The 7670-nt window shown below is 42.1% G+C and overlaps 1 protein-coding gene across 3 annotated transcripts in view; it reads right to left on the bottom strand.

Annotated features, from left to right (window-relative positions):
- Tasor2 (transcription activation suppressor family member 2) overlaps positions 1-6430 on the bottom strand; it is a 44088-nt gene extending 37658 nt beyond the window's left edge. For all 3 annotated transcript variants that reach the window (XM_029547369.1, XM_029547367.1, XM_029547368.1), the window contains exon 1: positions 6076-6430. The gene's annotated coding sequence lies outside the window, so the exon portion shown is untranslated. The remainder of the gene's footprint in view (positions 1-6075) is intronic.
- Between the last annotated feature and the right edge of the window lie 1240 nt (positions 6431-7670).

The raw sequence follows: 7670 nt of genomic DNA on the forward strand, positions 1-7670 counted from the left end.
ATATATATATATATATATATATATATATATCTTTACACCTATTTTTCATGTGTCCTTATGTATTGTCTCAGGCATGCTATGGTAATATGTTAGAGGGCAACCTGAAGCAGTGGGTTCACTCCTACCACCATGCAGGTTGAAGGAATCAAACTCAGAAAGGGCCACCAGGTTCTGCAGTGATCTATCTACTAAGCATTCTCACCCCCTCTTCCTTGATACAGGGTTCCTATTTATTATTCTTTAGCCCCAGCCGGCCTTTGAACTAGCAGTGATCTGTCTGTCTTACCCTCTTAAGCACAATATTTAACTTTTGAAGATTATTTTTAATATTCCCCAAATTTGATCTTCTACAAAGTTTCTGATCAGGCTGACATTTATAATTTTTAAAGTAATTTTTTGTTTTGACATGATGCCCCAAAGGTAAATTGTTCAAGATCATAAAATTTTGACTAATATTATTTTAAAATGTATGTGGTTGTATGCATTCTCTCACCCTCTAGTGTGATCCTAGGGATGCAACATGCTAGATAAATGCTGTTACCGAACCACACCCCCTAGTCCTTTATTGTGACTTTTTAAAAGACATCCATATAAACTCTGTGACCAATGTGCTAACTTATCAAATTGGGTTTATGAACTTATGCTTTAGCATTAAACTACTATCTATCTATCTATTTATTTATTTGTTTGTTTTTCGAGACAGGGTTTCTCTGTGTAGTCCTGGCTGTCCTGGAACTCACTCTGTAGACCAAGCTGGCCTGGAACTCAGAAATTTACCTGCCTCTGCCTCCCAAGTGCTGGGATTAAAGGCATGTGCCACCACGCCTGGCCAAACTACTATTTTTCAATGAAATGACTGTACCAAACTCACTGGTATGTTGAGTACCTCTCAAAAAGATATTAAGTGTTTTTTTCTCAGAAAATATCTTTTTTTTTTTTTTTTCAGGAACAACTACTTTTTAAAGTCCATCTTTGATTCTTTCAGTAATTGTATCTTACAAAGCAAGGGGCAGAATTAAATCATTTTTAAAATGCTTTCCTCTCTCTCTCTCTCTCTCTCTCTATATATATATATATATATATATATATATATATATATGTGTGTGTGTGTGTGTGTGTGTGTGTGCGTGCGTGCGTGCGTGCGTGCGCATACACACTACCCCAAACGCCCTGAGTGTAGAGGTGAAATAGGTCCCTGTAAACCAAATGAACTAGGCACCAAGAGCTGGGGTCACATAGCTCTTCTCCTAAGAGAAAGGAGCTATATATTAAAGAGTGTATTTCAGCAAGCAACAGTGTATAGACAATTAGCAAGAGATTTACTTCTCCAATTAAATGTCATTATATTAAATGAAAACAGAAAGTATGCCCCAGGCACATTTCTTATGACAAAAGCAGTAATTAAATCAGAAACCAATTTTAAAAAGACAAAATGAAAAGCAAAAGACAAGAAGAGAATATTGTCAGGCTGGGTCAAGAGAATAGCACCAGGCTGGGTCAAGACTTGGTTTAGTGATTGCTTTCTATAATATCATATGCCTATCTTGACTCTAAGTTACTCTTGAGGCCAGAAGCTACAGGCTTCTTGGTCTACTGACACTTGTTGCTTGTTAACAGCTGAGTGATTAGGTAAAGAATTTATTGCTATTGCTCCCTTCTCTGGCCAGGCATCCAGAAGCCCTTCGTTAACTCTTTGTGACCCAGACAGGAAGGAAAGGAAAAGAATTAAAATTATACAAATATGCACAGACACACATATATTCATACATACATTTACACTTATATTCATTTTCATTTACACATTAACACAGTTAATTTTTATGGGCCCAACCACCTGTCTCACACACTCCACAAGTATTCATGCGTATTTACGTACACACTAATATATATAGACATATACACATATGCACATATAGACAGACATACATTTTAAAGCTACTTTTTTTTTTTAATTCCAGCTAGTGGAGAGATGGTCAGGGGTTAAAAACACATCGATTGCTCTTGAAGAGCCCCAAGTTCAGTTCTTAGCATCCATGTTGGGTGTAGCTCCAGATCCATCCTCTTCTGGTCTTCATAGGTACCTGTCCTCAAGTGCACAAACCCTCACACAGATACATATAACAAAATAAATATGAAATCTTAAAAAAAAAAATTCTAGCCAGGCATGGTGGAGCATACTCGTAATTCCAGAAACTCACGAAACATGGAAGGGAAATCGTAGGTACAAGGCAAGGTAGGATGAGTGACATAATGTCTCAAAAAGAAGCTGTGTTCTCACACATAGTCTTTTGTACTTATTACTGGCGCTAGGAATTAATCCAAGGTGGCCCACATACTAGGCATATATTCTATTACTCAGCATTTACAGCCTTTAAAACATAAAAGTACAGAGCTGAGGATATGGCTCAGGGGTAGCTTGGCCTGTACTAAACTTCGGATTCAATTCTTAGTACCACAAAATAAACACACAAAATACACAAATGTATATCCCATCTAGTTATATCAAAAGTGAAAAATTAAAAAATAAACATATTTTTCATTGGTAAGATTAATATGAATGATAAATTGAAGGTAAGATAAATCAAAACCACTTGGGCAGTAATAAGAAATAGTCAATATTAAAATTTAAAAAAACGTAAAATATTTAAACAGTAAGAGGGTACCTATAATAATTCTGACAAATGCTAACACAAAGTCCTAAAAAATCATATGGCAGAGTTCTAGAAAAATCTAATTTAAGAAATGTGACACCCTGAATAAATATATATATAAAACTATGTAGCCAGGTGGTGGTGGCGCACGCCTTTAATCCCAGCACTTGGGAGGCAGAGGCAGGTGGATTTCTGAGTTCGAGGCCAGCCTGGTCTACAAAGTGATTTCTAGGACAGCCAAGGCTATACAGAGAAACTCTGTCTCAACCTCCCCCCCCAAAAAACCCTATGTATTACTATTAGTATTAATATGTTATATATAATAGTTATAATATATATTATGCATAATATATACTTACTATTTGAAAGATCTATGCAATTTAGGGAAGTGGTATTTTCCAAATGACTACTATACGAATGAAAGCCCTCTGAAGAACAAGCTTGATAAATGCAAACTATTATCAAAATTGATGAAAAACAAAAACCCCACAACTATAAAGAAATATTAATATGTCCTTCCTTTTTCAACCACTGGGTTAGCCAATACCAGACAATTTTGCCATATACTTCAACTAAAACAATCTGCACAACAAAGTGCAGTATTTGAACAATTAAAAGTGACATGATAGGGATAGAGAGATGGCTCAGAGGTTAAGAGCACTGACTGCTCTTCTGAAGGTCCTGAGTTCAAATCCCACCAACCACATGGTGGCTCACAACCATCTGTAGTGAGATCTGACTCCCTCTTCTGGAGTGTCTGAAGACAGCAACAGTATATTTACATATAATAAATAAAAAAAATCTTGTGGGAGTGAGTGGGTAGGGGAGCAGTGTGGGGGGGAAGATACAGGGGACATTTGGGATAGCATTTGAAATGTAAATGAAGAAAATATCTAATAAAATAGTTTTTAAAAAGTGACATGATGTATTTGCAAACACATTGTACAATGTTACTCTTTATCACTAATATATTCTGGAAGGTAAATAGCTGTTTTTCATCAAAAATGTTATTTAAGGCAAGACGTAATTAGTTTAGGTTTTAAATATACAAGTAATCAATTTAATATCTAATGTAGTAATTATCAATATATATATAACTGGATATGCAGTATTTTTACACCTAGGGATGTAGTAGACCAATGCTCGTCTACAATATACAAAGCCCTGTCTCAATCACTAGCATGGCATAAATCCAGCGTGGCAGTGTGTTTGTAATCCCAGCATTTTAGAGGACCCAGTAGGAAGATCAAGAGTTCAATTCCAGCCTTTGCTACATACCAAGTTCAATGGTGGCCTGGGCTATAATTTAGAGGAAAAAAAATCTGTAAAGGAGCATGGACACATGCTATAACATAAATTTTGGATCATAAAACAAAATATGAATATAAAGTATGACTCTCTAAGTTCAAAACAGGTGAAGATATGTTAATGAAATAAAGATCATGGTGAAAGTTCAAGGAATTCTTTCCTTCTAGAAAAGACACACACAATCTATTTCTAGGTACCTCTAATGTTCTATATAAAAAGGTGCAGAAATAGCCTGCTTGCTTTTGTAAATACATTTTCGCATAATAAAAATATATTCTTAGAAGGAAAAAATAAAAACAATGCCTTTTCTTAAATGAATCTATAAATGCAATGAATAAGCTATATAATGCAAAAACAAATATCCCAATGTGATTTTCTATAGAGATTGAAATGCTTCATCTGGAAGAAACAAAGAATCCTGAGCTTTCCCAGGTCCTCCCCCAAAAGAAAGTACTTATATCATAAAGCTACCATAGCTAAAACAGTATGGTAACTTAAATAGAGCAAAGCAGAGAGTATTCAGACCCAATTTCATAAACAAGGGCTATTGACTGCCCAAATGTTTGACTTTCTTATTCACTAGGAAAGATTAAAAGTTAAAGTGAGGTTTTTTTTTTTCAATTATTGAATGGATTAAGATGTTTAGAAAACATTGCTACCATCCAGTAGCAGAGTAATAAAAACTATACCTAAGGAGAATGAACATTAAAAAAAGTAAAATCATCCCATGGCATTTAACAGACTGTCTAGTATTATCATAAGAATTTGATTCTACAATCAGTTATCAGCACCTAAACCATGCTTATAATAGCTGCGGGGGAAAAACACAGCTCTGCAAATAAGAAAATCTTACAAATGTTCACTGACAAGACAGAGGATAAACATGTCCAATAATATTTGTGCTAGTCAGATATGCTACAGGTAACAAATGGTATCAGGCAAGTTCCCTGGCAGATTTCAAATTTCAGTTTACTTAAATGTTTGGACCAGAGAGATGCCATAATCTTTCTTATTAAAAAAAAAAAAAAAAGTAGGAAACAAATTGGCAACACACTTCAAACATCATCTTCTTTAAAACTAATTACTGACAAATATTCGGTTAATTTTTGTTTCCTAACTTGGGCTCGCTAGGTATTGATATACACTGGTAACACTGGAGCTACCCTTTACTAAACAATTTTCCAATACGGGAGTATTCGCTTACACTATCAGATATATGTGCTTTGTCCTAAACCTCTTGGTTGGGATTTCCAACAATCTCAGATTCTTCTATACTATGACATATTCACCCCGCCTTCCTTTTTGCTCTTCTGAGGGGAAACACTGTGAGGTTGTATTATACAGATTTAGGAAAGACTTTCATCAGCTTCCCCGTTCTAAGTTTCCCTTCAGAAAGAATACAGGAGAGGGGAGCTTAACGGAGAGGCGCGTCCAACCGCTAAACGGAGACTAAGGGAGACTCGCGATCTCCCAAACTAGCTCCAGTTTGTAAAGTTAAGCCACGGTTTCCTACCAAGTGCCGGTTGGTGCTCCCCTCCGACCAACCTCGGGGCCAGCCTACTGCCAGATCCCTTCACCGCTGCTGCAGCCAGCCGACTGCTGTCTTCCATATGGACAGGCCTATTTATACGTAATAAAGAAGTTAAACCATGCCACGCGTTGCCTTGGATTCTACAGAACCCCGAACGCCGACCTGAGGGCTTCCCCAAAACCCCTCAGGGGGATGAGCTAGGCCAACCCCAGGCAAGGGGTTGTGCAGAATGGATCCCATCCATCCCGGGGTCGGGGGGGGGGGGGATGGAGCTGTCCAGAGACGAGTGACACAAAACACAAAACAAACCGCGCCGGGCTCTCCTCCTCGGAGCGCCAAGACACCCATCCTCCCGACGCCCGCCACGGGCTCCGTGGAAACCCTATCTAAGCTCAGCTTCCCCGAGGCGGAGCGGAGGAGCGTGGCGTGGCGGCCCCGCGTCCCCGGGCGACCGAGGCGTCTGCCCAGCGGTCCCCCGCGCCGCCCTGCCCGCCCACCAGGCAGGCGCCCCGCGAGCGAGCCAGCCAGCCCCACGGGGGTCCTCGCCGCGGCCACCCCACCACCACCCGAGGGAAGGAGCGTTACCTGTCGCCGGCGCGGCCGCCTTCCCTGAGGAGATGAGCTCAGCACTCGGTGTCCTTGCCATGCTTTTCCAGCCCGTCCCTCTCTCCTCCTGGCCCCTCTCTCGCTCCGCCGCGTCTCCCGACCTCGCCTCCCCAGCTCCGGTGTCCGTCCCCCCCCCCCCTCGGCCCCGCCGCCGCGCGCTCTCGCCCCGGTTCCCCTCCGTCAGCCTCACAGGCGGGAAGGCGCTTCCGAAACAAGCCGGGGCGCGGGGGAAGGCGTCCGCTCTCCAGCCCCCTGGGGAGCAGCGACCGGAAGTGGAAACGCGTGCGCACGGAGAAAGGGAAGGGGCCGCCGAAGACAGAAAGTGAAAACTAAAGCGCCCAGGCTCGCCTCGCCGGGGCCAATCACAGGGAGCCCAGCAAGGCGCAGGCGCGACCGCCGGCCCCCGGCGTCCACGTTGCTCTTGCTTTGCCTGGAGGCGCAGGCGCAGGGGGGGCGGGGAAAAAGGGCCAAGCTAGCTCCGGATTGGACGACCCAGCCTTCCCTGGCTTCTCGCGAGATGTAGGCGGCCGGATCTAGAAGGCACGCACAGGAAGTGAGGCTCCTCAGCCGGAACCACCTCTAGTGTTTTGTGGGTTACTCATGGCCGCTTTCTGGCTTTTTCTGTACCAGGTGCTGTCATGGGTCGGGGCAAGATAGTACAGAGACGCTGCCATCTTGTCTCCGTGCTGAGGCCATTTTAGGTTTAACTAGAAATGGTTTCCTTGATGGGAAGCCAAGATGTCACAGCTAGCTTGCTTTCTGTCAAACTGCTTGCCCGTCTACACCTCCCCGTGCAACTCCTGGAGTGCGATGTAGTTTTGCCTTTAAAAGGCCCCGTGGTGTAAGGAAGGTGTAAATGCTCGGGGCTTCACTTAGTCCGAAAACCTGAGTATAGCCCTAGCTGGCAGGAGTAAAGACAGTTAACTAGCTCTGAATTGAAGGTCCTCTTCAGTGACTCTGGTGATGCCGGTTGGTCTAGCCCAAGTGCCACATCTCACTGCTGTCTGAAATTGCTGAATGTTAAATCCATACAAAACTTAAGTTCATCGTGGGAGTTCTCCAGACGAACTTGAAGTTTATTATTTACATGAGTGTTGAGGTGACCATAAGTAACAATTCAAGTCTATCCTTACTACAGATAAGAATCGCTGAGAGGCCGGGCAGTGGTGGTGCACGCCTTTAATCCCAGCACTGGGGAGGCAGGGGCAGGCGGATTTCTGAGTTCGAGGCCAGCCTGGTCTACAAAGTGAGCTCCAGGACAGCCAGGGCTATACAGAGAAACCCCATCTCGGAAAAAAAAAAAAAAAAAAAAAAGTGCTATGAAAGTGAAAAAGCAAAGAATATTCACAGTATCCAAGGGCTAAGAAGAGTCAGCAGAGTGCCTACCAGACAAGCATAAGGACCTGACTTCTATCCCTGTAACTAATATAAGGGGGAAAGGTGGCCCAGTCTATAATGCCAGCACTAAGGAAGAGGAAGCAGACAATCCCTGTCTAGTCTACTTGTGAATCTAAGGGCAATGAGAGACCCTGTCTTAACAAATAATTTGGACAGGTCCTGAGAAATAACACTCA

Source organism: Mus pahari, chromosome 16, assembly GCF_900095145.1.
Source record: "Mus pahari chromosome 16, PAHARI_EIJ_v1.1, whole genome shotgun sequence".
NCBI classification, from domain to species: Eukaryota; Metazoa; Chordata; class Mammalia; order Rodentia; family Muridae; genus Mus; species Mus pahari.